The 14945-nt window shown below is 38.0% G+C and overlaps 1 long non-coding RNA gene across 14 annotated transcripts in view; it reads left to right on the top strand.

The window, feature by feature from the left end:
• The window catches only part of LOC120100774 (uncharacterized), a 65033-nt gene extending 57926 nt beyond the window's left edge, over positions 1-7107 (top strand). For all 14 annotated transcript variants that reach the window (XR_015671322.1, XR_015671325.1, XR_015671321.1 and 11 more), the window contains one exon: positions 5274-7107. This is a non-coding gene — a long non-coding RNA (uncharacterized LOC120100774). The remainder of the gene's footprint in view (positions 1-5273) is intronic.
• The last annotated feature ends 7838 nt before the right edge of the window (positions 7108-14945 follow it).

Here is a 14945-nt window from a genome sequence, read left to right as displayed (position 1 = left end):
CTCTTCTTTGGTTGCTAGCATTTTGTCTAAGCTCCACCCCACAGTTACCACAGGGAAAGGTTACATTTCCTTAGAAATTATGTGACGTTGAGAGAAATATGGACAATGAAACCTATTCTAATATTATTACCCAGAAATGGGGAGCAGGTATTGGAAACTTCCATAAAAGCCACTGTCTTTATAAAGTAACAAAGAACTTGGTTGAATCATGCCCATGCATGAAGACTTTGTGGAAGAAGGAGCTTAAGACCAGTGACCCGGAACATTTAATGGAAGAAACTTCTAAGAAGAGTAGTCAAAGACCCATGGCCTTCTCATGGGTGATTTAAACTGAGAGTGAAGAAAATAACTTAGATATTTTAAAATTAGATAATGTATACTTTAGATAATTTATAATTAAAAGGAAACAAAGAAGAATGATGATATGGCCAAGCTGCCCTTTGACTGATTGATAAATAAATAAATAAATAAATAAATAAATAAATAAATAAATAAGTTAAATGAGGTCAGGTGTTCTTCATCAAGATAATGGAAGAAATACACTGTATGTAGTTCAGAGGGCTTCAAGGCTGCCTTAAAGTGTCAGAGCTCCAGTGATCTAGAAGGGCAAAGTTGCTCTGGAATATGTGCCTCACTGCAGTCTGTCAACTTGTTCTCTAGTGGCCTCAGGACTCTGCTCTCTACAGTCTACTGCAGTTCTTGATCTTAGCTCAATAAGTCTTAGGGTCAGCTTGGGTAATGGGTGTAGAAGACACTTCTAATGCTTAGAAGATCCCTTCTAAGCCTGGAAGGGATCCAGTGGTTCTGGTTTAGCAAGCATGCAGGACACTAGCGCTGCAGGGAATGGCTTCTGGCACCTACATCTCAAAGGAATTCATCAACAGTCTGGAGGATCAGGCACAGACTTGTTGCAGGCAAAGGCATGGGGCTCATAGTTTATAGGTTATTTTTCTCACTTTTGATTTCAAAAGTTTTGTTTTTGAGGAAAGAACTTGGAGTTATATCCTTGGGCATACACATTTCACCTAGGGCTTTGGAGTTGGACCTGCTGAGGTTGTGATAACGCGTGAGTCAGAATCAGGTCTAGGGACACTGGCATTCCTGTCAACACTGGCTCAGTATAAGGCCAGCAAAGGGCAATAGGAATAACTGCCATATTACAGCTCACTCCTTGTTCTGAAAGTCTGAATACCAAGCAATACTGCCCCTCCAGGAGGGCCCTTGATGATCCTGGAGACAAGCCTTGGAGTAAGACTCCTTTGTAAGGACCGCATACAGAACGGAAGAGAATGACAAGCTACATGTGTCCTATGAAGTCAGACACATGGAGCTGGAGTCTAGAAAGCCTTCAAGTTCTAGTGGACAACCACCAGTTCTGTAGAACTAGGTAAGAGAGAGGGTAGGGATAAGCTTTTTTTTTAAACTGCAAGCAATTATGTCCTGTGTAGAGAGAAGGCAATCTGGAGCTTGGGCTATCAGGATATCCTCCCTGGCATCGCTAAGTGAGTACAATAGCCCTGGCAGGGTCCTGAAGAAAACAAGACTGGAATGCAATTGAATACAGATGTTTCACTCGATTATATGAATCTTTCCTCATCATATGTTGGGGTAGAGAAAAACATGGCAGAAATACACCATTCGGCTTCTATTCTCATCACAGACTAAAGTAAAGCTCACAGGTTGCAGATTAAAACCACCAATGAAGGGAATCACTAGAGTCCTATGTACTGGGGCTGATAATTGGTACCCTTATCTCTTCTTACTTCTTTTTGCCACTATTATGCATGCTCCATTAATCTGGTTGTTAATGAATGACAGGAATGGTGAGGTCTTCTCCACTGCAAAGCTGGGCAACCAAGGGAGGGGCATGAGAAGAAAACAAGATATTTGGAGGGAGGTCAACCCATAGATGTCTGTGAGAGTATGTGTGCATCTGCATGCCTCTGTGTGTTGCCCTAGAACTAGAGTAGTAAGTACTTGTGAGCCTCCTGTGTAGGTACTGGGAAGAACCCAGATCCTCCAAAGGAAGGGCAAGAAGAGCTCTTAACCACTGAGCTTCTTGTTGCGTTAAATAATAATGCTCCACACTATGTCAGACACCACAAGGCTCCAGCAGGCTGTTCTCATCTCGGCAGACTCTCTGGCTGGAGCTCCTGAAAACTCTCCACCTGATTAGCTAAGTTCCCATGGTGGGTCATTACTCCACCAGCTCCACACATCCAAATTCTGTGACTGGCTGGGGTGCTCTGTACCTTTCTCTGGAACTCAGTTGAGTCACCCTGTGAAGGAAAACACCACACAAACTTAGAGTCAACGAGTAACTCAATCACTGGGCACAACTAGTAGCATCCTAATTAGTAAGCAATACTAAATTAAATCCTCCTATGGTGGATCCTGGCAGATCTGCCATCTAACTGGGGGCCTCTAATTAGTTACATCTTCTACCCCAAGCTCTCTCCCAAAAAGCTGCAAGTCCTCCCCTGATCGCCCCTCCCCCAAGTCCCCTTTTTTCCTCCTCTCTTCCCACCTCTGACCTGGAAGTCCCACCTGCTCCTTGCCCAGTGATTGGTCCCCTGGAATTTTTATACATTAGGGGAAGGTCTGTGCCACACCATCTCTCCAGCTTGGGTATATTTTATGATTCTTAGATGACTAATATATGCAGACAAAAATAGAGATCTAGTTATAGCAATCAATAGGCCATTATACAGACATGGAAGAATGTACATTTGTATAATCAAATATAAATTACCAATAATTTATATATGTACATGGTATATAAATGCCATCTGTATTAATGCATACACACTCATAATGGCTATATTAGAAAGCATATAGAAAACCGAGATGTAAAGTGAATAAATAAATAAATTAATGCATAAAACAAGAAAGCATACAGAGGAACTCCTGTCATTTATTCTTTAAGTGCTCCTTTCATAGAAATTTTATTATGAAGTTTTATCCCAAATATGCTCTGCTAAATATTAATTTCTGAGTGTTTGCAGGCAAAGAGAACAAGAAAGATGAATTTTATTGTGAAATGTTCTTGTGACTAAATAAAACAGACATACTCTGGCTGTTTCCCCTTCACTTCCGTTTCTTCTCATTTGCAATTACTGATCTTCCACCCTTTCCTCCTTTTTCTTCATTCCTAGTTGGGATAATCCATGTCTAATCTGAAGCAAGTCCTAAAGCTGATAAGAGATTATATTTTGCTCTCATGGGAAGATGGCTCTAAAGGTGTCCTGTGGAAACATAGTTGGTCAGAAAAATGAAGATACCTTCTTGGAGGGTAGATTCATGCTATCTGATGGCTGACTCCTTAAAGTTTGGCAACTCTCAGTATCTAGGTGATTTCTCAATAAGACACCCCTTATTATGTAATAAATACTTATGAAGACTTTGACCACACCACTCAATGAATAGCTAAGGGAACATTCCAAAGAAGAAGTAGACTAGTTTACATGGCTTGACTTTTCTGTTTGTCTTTAAAATAGCCTTGGCTATGAAAGACTGAATATGTAAGCAGATGACTTTGTAGAAATACACATGATAGTCGAAGTCAGGACCAATTGTATTTTCTTTTCACAACTATTTGATAATTTCTGAGGATACTCAAATTCTGAATGTTTTTCCTAGAAATGTGAGATAATAGTTTAGTTTGCCTAAGGAGGAAAAATATTTCCTCTTGAAAGATTGTAGTTATTAATGTATAGCCATTCATTTTCTTCATGATGTCCCTGAGTTAATCTGGTGAATGAAAAAGACCCATGAAGCATTTGGTGAGTGCTGGGAAGAAGTACTAGACTCCATACTCTAAAGACTTTCTGAAGATAAGATCTACTGTCCTACCAACTCTGCTTTGAAGACATCGTCTTTTCTAGTATTCTTCCAGTTACTGTGATTATTCACTGACTGAAATTAACATGGGGAAGAAAGGATTTATTTTGCTTACTGGTTACATTCTATGATTGATAGCAGCTGAGGCATGAACTCAAAGCAGGAGCCCGAAGCAGGATTTGAAGCAGAGACTATGGAGGAACTGTGCTTACTGACTTTTTTTTTTTTTAATTTATTTTTTTATTAACTTGAGTATTTCTTATATACATTTCAAGTGTTATTCCCTTTCCCGGTTTCCGGGCAAAATCCCCCTCCCCCCTCCCCTTCCTTATGGGTGTTCCCCTCCCAACCCTCCCCCCATTGCCGCCCTCCCCCCATAGTCTAGTTCACTGGGGGTTCAGTCTTAGCAGGACCCAGGGCTTCCCCTTCCACTGGTGCTCTTACTAGGATATTCATTGCTACCTATGGGGTCAGAGTCCAGGGTCAGTCCATATATAGTCTTTAGGTAGTGGCTTAGTCCCTGGAAGCTCTGGTTGCTTGACATTGTTGTACTTTTGGGGTCTCGAGCCCCTTCAAGCTCTTCCAGTTCTTTCTCTGATTCCTTCAACGGGGGACCTATTCTCAGCTCAATGGTTTGCTGCTGGCATTCGCCTCTGTATTTGCTGTAACTGACTTTTTACCCTGAGTCCATATCCACTGAGCCAGGAATGGTATTGTTTTCACTGGGTTGGGCCATTCTAAATCACTTAGCAACCATAAAAATGTCCCATGGACATAACCACAAACTCATCAGATGGAGACAATCATTCAACTGATATTCCTTCTAATGTATGTCTGGGCTTGTGCCAAGTGGATAAAATGAGGTAGCACACTGTCTACATTTAATACTGCTTAAACATCAACAGAGGAAACAGAGGTGGTGACAAAGAGCCCGGATTGTGGAAGAGATTTCTGATATTCCATTCCATCACAAGAGACTGTTCAGATCTCCTCAATGTTTGGGGAAGAAGAACTCTTACTCCAGCTGTCTTTAGACACTTGTCATATAAGAGTTCATCATTGTTTGGTGGAAAGGAGAAATTTCTGAGAATGAATCAAAGCCATTCCTTTATGAGAATGAGTTCTTTTAATTTGGAAAGAATGATGTATATATAAATATCCCCATAAAAGAAACACTCATGGGATTATTTCCCTTTTAAAGAAACTCATTCCTCAGCAGTAACAATGTGATTTAAATAATAAACACGCCATACAACATATTAATTACAGTCATGGGAATGTCAGTCTCTTCATTGTTCTTGAGGCCATAGGTTTTGTCTTGTTTGTGAGTCTCAGAATATTTTTCTCAATTTCATTTTCTTCTAGAATTTTATTCCCTTTAAAAGTTTTTACCTTTAACTAACTAATTTATCTGCCTTTTTTATTTTTGCCAGGTTGATTTCAGTCACCTCCTCTGTTTGTGGCAATGTTGAGTCACAGTTGAACAGGCTCCATCGTATCTGTGTCACTACCTTCTCCATGGTTGTCCTCATTGCCTGATGGTATCGCATACTGAAAAAGAAAAAAAGATGTTTGTATAGTAGAGGGAATTATTTCATATGGCTTTTATTTTATTTAAATTTGTGTATGGCTAATGCAAAGTAATATTTTATTCAACCACCAGAGGGAGCCTCCAAATCTGTGGATTCCCCCAAAAAGAAATATGACTGAAGTTGTAAATTCATATATTTTATGTTTCACAATTAAAAACTCAGGCCAATCCATTTCATGATGTGGGGTTTCACCAGGGTTTTCATACAGAAAGTGCCTAAAATCTCCTGCTACACATGCCACATCATTTTGGTTAACAGTTTTTATATAGTACACTTTTTTGGCATGGTTTTGATTTTTTTTTATAGTTTGAGTATTTCTGATATTTCAGTTATATAATTTAATTTTTGATACTCATGAATCTCTTGCTTCAAGACAATTTTCCTCCCATGCATCTTAGGTCCTACCTTTTATTTTTCAGTTATATTTTGTCTATAAATTGATGATCCTTATCCATATACTTTTTCTGTACTTTCAAATTGAGGGCTTGCCACATCTCTTCCATTCAATATTTATTTATTTTTATACACTGCTTGTCTAGCCAGGTCTTATTATCAAATGTTTAAGAGGAGTCCTGGGGTTCTAGAATTATGAGTCGTTTTCATAGTTGACAATGTTAACCTAATACATGTATGACAAGTAGGGTTAACATGATATTCTCATGTGATTTCTTTCCAACATCGAAATTTTCTCCCATAGTGAATCAAGTATTTCAAAAACTTTCCACAAACATCTGCACATGATATGAGGAAGGAACTTATCCAACTGTTTCCTGCAGGCAGTGATGGCTGTACCCCATAACTAAGAGTGCTATTCCTCCCAGAACCACCACTCTTCCTCAGCTGTCATGTCCTCGTAGTTTCTTGGGTCTCTCTCTCTCTCTCTCCCCAGTTCTATCCCTCCTCATATAGACTTATGCATGCATCATGATACTGACACCACAATAGTTAAGATGGTAACTATGTACACTATCTCCAAGAATTTCCTTTTGTCTCCATCTCTTGTTATTAGAACACTTACCTTAGTAGTCCCAACTCTATCTAGGAAGTGGCAGCTTTTGAAAGAAATCTATTTATTTACTGCTTCTGTACCTCACTATTAAATGTCCTAATGTCTTTTTTTCCACACAGTAGTGTCATCAATCTTGCTTTGTGACTGTGAAAATTGTTCTGCACAGAGGTTAAACAAATTACCCAAGGTCACAAAGCAGATGAGTGAGATCTGGGATAAGGTCCAACTCCAAACTACAGGGTTGACATATTGTCTTCCATTGTTTCCCACAGCTGCTGGCGGGCCACTCCCTCCCATTGCACTAAGTAAAAGCCGGCTATTTTAGCTTGGGTTCCTCAGTTGAAGTCAATGGAGTTTCACTGTAATTGCTAGAATGTTATCTCGGTTGAAAAAAAAGAAGCATAAATAATGAATAGATGTGAAACAGATCCATCCCAAATCAGTATTGATGGAGTTATCCTTCTCTTTCTTTAACCTCTAATTCTCCTGAAAATGCTTATAAATGCACAATACTTCCCCCGTTTGCATGAAGAGACTGCCTGACTATCAACATTTTAGACCAAGTAATACTTTGATATTCACATAACTGCATAATAATTATATGTAGTTTGCTATGTAGGTAAATGAAGGCTACTTTCAAATAAAGAAAAATATGGCGTACATAAACTTGCTGTTTTGAATTTTTCTGTACAAAGCACAGATGTTCTCCAAGAGATCTAAAGAATCAAAATGTTCTGTCAGCCAGAAACAGAGTTAAGAGGCCTCCTACTTCACGGAGATTGGTCCCTGGGCCAGTTGTTTCTCTTTTGTAATCACAGATACCCATGAGCATACAAGTCAGGCCCTTCAGTGTGTAGTTTCTTTGAAGTCTCATCAGCACTCATAGGTCCCCCATTACCTGACCATACCTTCAGACACAGCTGAAGGCCTAGGTGTGTGTGTGTGTGTGTGTGTGTGTGTGTGTGTGTGTTTTGTTTTTGCTTCAGATTCATGTTCTGCTTTAATGCAGACATGTGAATGCTTCCTCCTCAGGCTGCCACATGGGGCAGTCCTCGACTAATAAAGAAACAGTCCTAAGGAAATACAATGAAAAGATCGTTTCTTCACAGAATGAATTTTCCGATATTGGAACAGGCTTGCCCAGTGAATAAAAGTTTTGCACACCCCTTACATTCCTATGACATTACACCGGCATGAAGAGCCCTATCAAATGAGTGGACTCACATCTGAAGGACTTCCTACATACGTTGCATTCAAAGACTCTTTTCGTTTTACAAACAATTTTATTGTTATTAATCTTGCAACAAAGAGGAAAAGCATTTTCAGTCTTTACATTCAAATTTATACTGTTCTGGCTATAACATTATTGATAAAATTAAGATTAGTCATTTGGGTAAAATGATGGGTGTCAGAGCTCTATGAAAATGTCTAGTTTGTTGTAGATAAGTAATCTATGTGGAGAAACTATTACTTCGAAACAAGGATATGTATAGTTTAAACCTGGTTAAATATAAATAAAAATTGAAATAAACTTTACATGGACAGCATAATAATGTTGTGTCTTGTGACTTGAATATCATAATTCAAGTTCTGTGGTGTAACCGATGCTGTACTCAGTACAAAACTCACCTTCTTTCTTCTCTTACATCTTCATCCTGTGACCTGTGTAATTGGGAACAGCTTCCTTAAGGAGGGTACTGGGTTGAAAAACAAAAACAAAAACAAAGAAATAATGAAACAAAACAACAACAATAAAAGCCAAAACCAAAACAAACAACAAAAGGACAGTACTACAGCCTTTCAACCCCATCGCACATAGTGCATTGCACCAATATGGTTTATTCACTTACAGGAAAATAAGCAATGCTTCATAAATGCTGAGGATCTCTGAGATCAGACAATAATAACGCCTGTGCTTACAAATGTTTTGTAGAAGTCATCCTCTTGATGTATATGCTTTTATACTTTTTGTTTCAAATTTAATAACTGAATATGTTTCACACAAGTGTCCCAGCTTTGCCCCGATCTCACAAATAAACAATGCCTTCTGTAGAAAACATCCGTCCCGGAGGAGAAAGCATTGTGAGCATTCATTTCCACTTGTCTTGGAGTCCGTGGTTTTCATCTTTGTGATACATTTTTAAAAGCCCGAGAAAAAAGAGCAAGAAGCACAGTTACTCTTAATGAGATGAGCCCCATGCAAAATTCAGGACTCTCAAGGCTGCGAGGCACAGTAGGAAGCATTATTCCTGCTGCCTGCTGAGCCTCGCTTGCCTGTGCGCTCTCAGTGCCATTTTTAGCATAATAGCAGCAAACTGTACCCTGGAACTCAACTGCCAAAGGTTAACACTTAACTTCTCTACTTGCCGCAATTACACTGGACATGCTTCTCCGGTTTTTGTGTCAGTTTACTTATTAAAAATGGAAACATAATTTGTAAGGGGGGTAAACATGGCTAATATTTTTGGTTATGCATAATATTTAAAGTAGCATTGTCAACGTGATTTATTTAAGCTGAACACTTTTGTGGCATATTTTCCCACTAAAGGTCAACTTTTCTGTAGTAATGATTGAGATTTCCCCTCACTAATCTAGAATTCTTCCTAAAAAGCCCATTGGTCCCATACATTGATAATTCAGTCTTTCTCACCTACTGAAAGCTTAAGTTCTGATATGAAATGGGGTGAGGCAAGAAATGCAGAAGGCTTAGAAAATAACTTGACTGCAAATAACACCAGAGAAATCTTTAGTGATAAGGGACTATGTGCAATATATTCTTTTATTTGAAATTCAAGAGGCTAAATAAATTATCACAGAAACAAATCAATTTGCTTATAAAGAGGGCCAAACTTTTAATAGAAAATTTCAATCTAGAGTCTTGAATAAATAACCTTATCCTTCTTGAATTTTATAGGCATATCGTGGGTTAGAGTAAAGAACAATAAGAATGAATTCATTAGAAAATCTTGTAGAAACAGTGCTAAACCTTACAAAATTGAATAAAAGACACACCACATGCTTGGGTTTCTATTGCACATGTTAAAGTACATGCCTAATGGCCAGTAAGTTATTTAGCATCTCAACATGGTGATAAACACCAGTCATTATAGCACTCAGAATGAGAACCCTGTGTTGAGACCAGACAGGTTACTTAAGTAAAGTTGGTGTCAAAGCAGATAATTCAATTATTATTTAAAAAGAAGCCCCTACTATGTGGTACAGAATAGAAACGTCTTAATTATAAGCAATAGAGATTTTTCTATTGCACAACTTAAATGAGCTCAAAAGTCTTCCCTTGGATCATGAAGATTGCTTGCTGGGTAAAGATGCTCGCTGCCAAGCTTGATGAACTGAGTTCTGTGGCCAGGAAGAAGGAAAGAAGCAACTCCTTCCAGTTTTTCTCTGACTCCACATGTGCAGTGGAGCAAATGACCCTAACCCCACAATGAATAAATGTAAATAAAAAATAAGTATAGAACTTCACAAATAATTTCCTTGTAGCCTCAAAAGATTTTATCCTAACACAGGCAATTCTAGTTAATTGAAAATCATTTATGTTTTGTTAAAAATAAAGAAGTCTGAGACATTTTGGTGGATGATAAGACCAGGCAGAACTTAGAAATGTAGACTCTTGGGAACATAGAGGCTCACTGAAAAGGATCAGAACATCTGGGAAAGCTCTAGAGTAGGCAACTGAGAGGGTATGTGTGGCTATTATGGATGCAGTATGAAGCCAACGAGCAAGTGATTCATGGAGAATGGAAAGCTAGAAGCACTGTGTGAAGGCAGGACCTCCACCATCAGATGGAGACTGCTCCATCCCTGAACCTGGAGTTGTAACATCTGAAAATCTAGGAGAACAGGTAAGCACAAGGTGATGGCCTATAGGGAAAGACATAGTCCTAGAGAGTAAAATTCAGTCATAAATAATACATAGGATATAGAACAATAATTTAATTTAGGACATAAGAACAAGATCTAAAAACCCCCATTTTATGGCAAACATCAGTGTTACAAACTACATTAAGGTCCAACCTGCAGGAGACAGCATTATTGTATAGCATAACACTGTCATCATTGGTATCTTAAATTTCTGACATTCTCAGGAAGGCTTTGTTAAACATCTTTCACTAAAGCAGATGGCCTCAAACACCAACGTGTAAGTCAGTGATTCCAAGCACAGCCATGTGGCCTGTACAGCATGGGCTTGTAGGAACAGCCTAAGGGGTGCTTATTTAGTGATGTTGGCAAAGACTCTAGAGTCCAAGCCACATAACTTTTCCTATGAAGATATTCAGAAATACAAATATATTTGTAAACTTATAGATGACTTATAGTATATGTCTCATTATAGAAGACAACTATTCTTATTGCCTTGAAGAAGACACATAATTCAATTGTCTTCTATTTGAACATACGGTTTTAGGGTCTATTAGAAAATTAGAGACTTGCAAGATTTATTCTGGCTTAGTCAAGTTGTGCAAAGAAGGGGCAAGACTGAGCTGTCTTCTGACATGGGAGACCATGTAGAGCTTTGCCTTCTCTCTGCTGCGGCCGTGCTTTTTTCCTAAAGAATAATTGAGAGGAAGTGGAAGGAAGGCCCATTCCTGTTTGGACTATATAAACTCCAATCTATTACTTTTATTATTTACCTAGGCACTACTGTGTGTCTTATATACTTTTTTCTAATAAGTATAATTATTTAAATGTCAACACAAGTCTTTCTTCCATGACTAAACATCTGAGGACAAATAGTTTTGCTTTGCTTTTGAAAAAAATATGTTAACCACTGAAAAGTCCTGTATGCCCTAAAATTTTCAATAATTTGCTTTGTCCATGGGAGAGCTTTTTCTTATATGCAAAACCTCAGAAACCACACTACCTACATTCACTCCCAAAGGATGCACTTGCTAGTTGAATAAGCGATTAATTAGAACACACATTACAAGGAGCAAGCTATGGGGAAAGTCATGTCAAAATGAAAGTCTTATTTGAAAAATTTGTTTTAGTTAATAAATAGCTGAAAATTTTCTTATAAATATACAACATAAAAGGGAACATGCAGTATGTACTAATAATATACTAGACCCAAGAATCTAGATTATTACAGTCAGTCACTTATCTAATTTTTTTATGATATAGAGCTGACTTGAAACATACTATGTAGCCTAGAGTGGCCACTGACTTTCAAACACATTATCTTTTTAAATACATGACTTTTAGTTATTCTTTGAGTATCCCATACATGTATACAATGCATGTCAATCATAAACACACCTCATTGCCTATGGTCCTCCCACTCAACCTGGATACACTTTCTTCTTCAGGGTACTTTTTGTTTTATATTAATTGAGTCCCCACATCCTCTTCCCAACTCATGTCCCCTTTTGTTTTACATTTATAACTCATGAGTCCAATGCTTACTGTATATGCAATTTACCAGAGATGATACCATAAAAGCAAACTGACTTTTCCTCCCTTAGCATCCACCAACTGTCAGTAATACTTAGGTAGAGTGGTAGCTCAGGTCACCATTCTCCATCTATCCTGGAATATTTACTGGCTTGGTTTTGTACAGGCAACAACAGATGCTATGGGTTCATGAGTTTACCAATCTCTTCAAATCCAGAGTATACTATTTATCTCCAGCCTTCCCAACCTACAAGGGCTAAGCAGTAAGGTGGGAATCATGGCCAGAAGAAAGAAAGTAAAACTTTATTGTTCCTTGGTTTCTATAAGGGAAATCAACAGATATAATTTTTACACCGATGTTGAACCTTTCAGATGAAGTTTACATTATGATAAATTTGTAATAGCCCATAGCTTCAGTGCCTAATGACACCATGCCTACAAGTGCTGGACACACCTAACAGAGACATTTGGATAAAAAGCAGTTTATGGGGCCCTCCCACTTACTTCAGATCTTCTGGAAACAGACAGATTATGGGAAGGGGAAAGATGTAGTTAATTCGTTACGTGCCCACTGGTGAGCACACAAAACACAAGCAGATAGTTCCAAGCCTAGGGTCAGACATTAAGACCTAGGTTACACTCTGTAAAACACATATCAAAACAAAGAGTCATAAATATGGAAAAAGTGATTTATAAGGAATAAACTTACCTGTAGGGTGGAAGGGAAATAAGAAAGTTTGGGGCGTTCAGAGTAACTAAAATTTATTGTACACGTATCTGAAATTGTCAGTGAACAATATGTATTAATGAAAGAATGCTATTGTTTGTGTAGTCAATGTAGACATAAAGCAATGTGTGGCTTATAAATCACCATAACCAAACAAATAAAGTGTTCATACAGGGTACTAGAGATAGTTAGAAACAATTCAGATTAAACAGCATTACACAATGTGCTGTGCTGTGTACATTGAACATTTCACTTACATTGAGAAATGAAAAGCAACCTAAGCCCACTGTAACACACAAATATTGAAAATCTGCACTGTTCTAAAGATCTAAATATGCATGACACACAAAAAATAAGGAAAAGGTAAAATATAAAAACTAAACTCATAAAGAAAAAAAACCCAGGAAGAGAAAAAGCAAGGCTTTCCTAGACAGGGAAATACAATTCCTAAGCTGAGTTTGTAATTGGAGTAAAGAGGAAGCCTTCACCCATGGACATGACATACAGAAACAAGCTGTAGCACAAGCAGACAAACACAGGGAAGTTAATTCATACAATGCAGAAATGGATTGAGAAAAGTTGGGAAGGAACAAGGTCAAGGGACCATCTAGTGACGTCAGAACTTCCAGTTTTTAAGGAGTAACTATTTATATAAGATTAATAAGACATAGACAATGATAGGCTTACTTGTTGAGAATAAATTTTTTGACACCATTACAAGAAGGAATATAGAACAGGCCACATAAGAAATTTCAGTAAATTTTCCAATTGGGGAAATGTGCAGGTTATATTTAATAATAATGTTTTAATAAAACAAAATTACAGAAGCATTTACAACTTTTTGGAAATTAAAATAGTTCTCTAAGGAACTCTTATTGGAAATGAAGTTGGGGATAAGTTTTTGAGTTTCTCTTTCAGGCAATAATGAAGACTATTCCCTCGGAGTACCCACTACACAAAATCCACTTCTATGGAAAAATGGAATGGACCACTTAAAATGTGCTAACTGTGGTATAAAAGCTTCATTGAGGGTTAAAAACCAAAGAGCTAGAGAATTGATTGGGAAATAGAAATGAAATACATAGTTTTCACTACAATAAATCAAAACAGAGAGTTTTCCCAGAGGACCGGTCTTGGGCTCAGGCAAGGAGCAGGGGACTAGAAATGAATTACCTGAGGACAGTGGAAATAAAAGATGCTAACAAACTAAGGTAGAGCTCCTGGATCACATCAGAAAATGTCCTGTAGATAAAGGTGAAAGACAAGGAAACATGTGTGTATTGGGTGGTGCAAACAGTGAGCAAACAGATAACAAAAACATTTCTGCCAAGAAGTGTAACCACATTGGTTTGGAATTCAGATTACCCTACTTGTGTTGATTTAGCAAACAAAATGTGACATGCATAACATTCTTCGGTAAAATGAAACAGAAAGGAGAGACTTAAAGCCAGCAGTGTAAAATAGCATGATAAATTCTGTAGACAGAAAAGCAGAAATATTCTGAAGAAGACTAGAAGATTGCTAATATCCAAAATATATAAAGAACTCAAGAAGTTAGACACAAAATAACCCAAATAACCCAATTAAAAAGTGGGGTACAAAACTAAACAGAGTTCTCAACAAAGGCATCTTTAATGACCTAAAACTAAAGAAATGTTTAATGTCCTTAGTTATCAAGGAAAAGCAAGTCAAAATTACTTTTTTCTCCTTATGCCCATCAGAATGGCTAAGATCAAAAACTCAAAAGGCAGCATCCTGGAAAGGATGTGGAGCAAGACGAACAGTCCTCCATTGCTGGTGGGAGTGCACACTTGTACAAAGACTCTGGAAATGAATTTGGCTGTTTCTCAGAAAATTAGGACTACTATCTCAAGACCCAGCTATACCACTCCTGATCATGTATCCAAAAGATCCTCCATCTTACCATAAGGGCACTTGCTCAATTATGTTCATAGCAGCTGTATTGATCCTAGTTAGAAACTGGAAACAACTTAGATGACCTTCAACTGAAGAATAGATAAAAGACTATATGATTCATTTACATAATGGAATACTACTCAAGTATTACATTTTGCAGGCAAATGGATGAAACTAGAAAATATCACCCTAAGTGAGGTAATCCAGACCCCAAAGGACATGCATGGTATATACTCACTTATAAGTGAATGTTAGTCATAAAGTATAGGATAACCATGCTACAGTCCGCAGACCACAATAAGCCACTAAGAGGAATGGCTCAAGGGAGCATGGCAGAATCACAGAAGAAGAAACAACACTGATCTTAGAATTGGATGGAAGGAGGGAACTGACTGGAAGAGGGGATGTGAAGGGAAGAGGGGCAGGGTGGGGGAAATCAAGTGTAGGG

This window comes from Rattus norvegicus, chromosome 2, assembly GCF_021556685.1.
Source record: "Rattus norvegicus strain SHRSP/BbbUtx chromosome 2, alternate assembly SHRSP_T2T, whole genome shotgun sequence".
NCBI classification, from domain to species: domain Eukaryota; kingdom Metazoa; phylum Chordata; class Mammalia; order Rodentia; family Muridae; genus Rattus; species Rattus norvegicus.
This window is presented reverse-complemented; position numbering and strand designations above follow the sequence as displayed.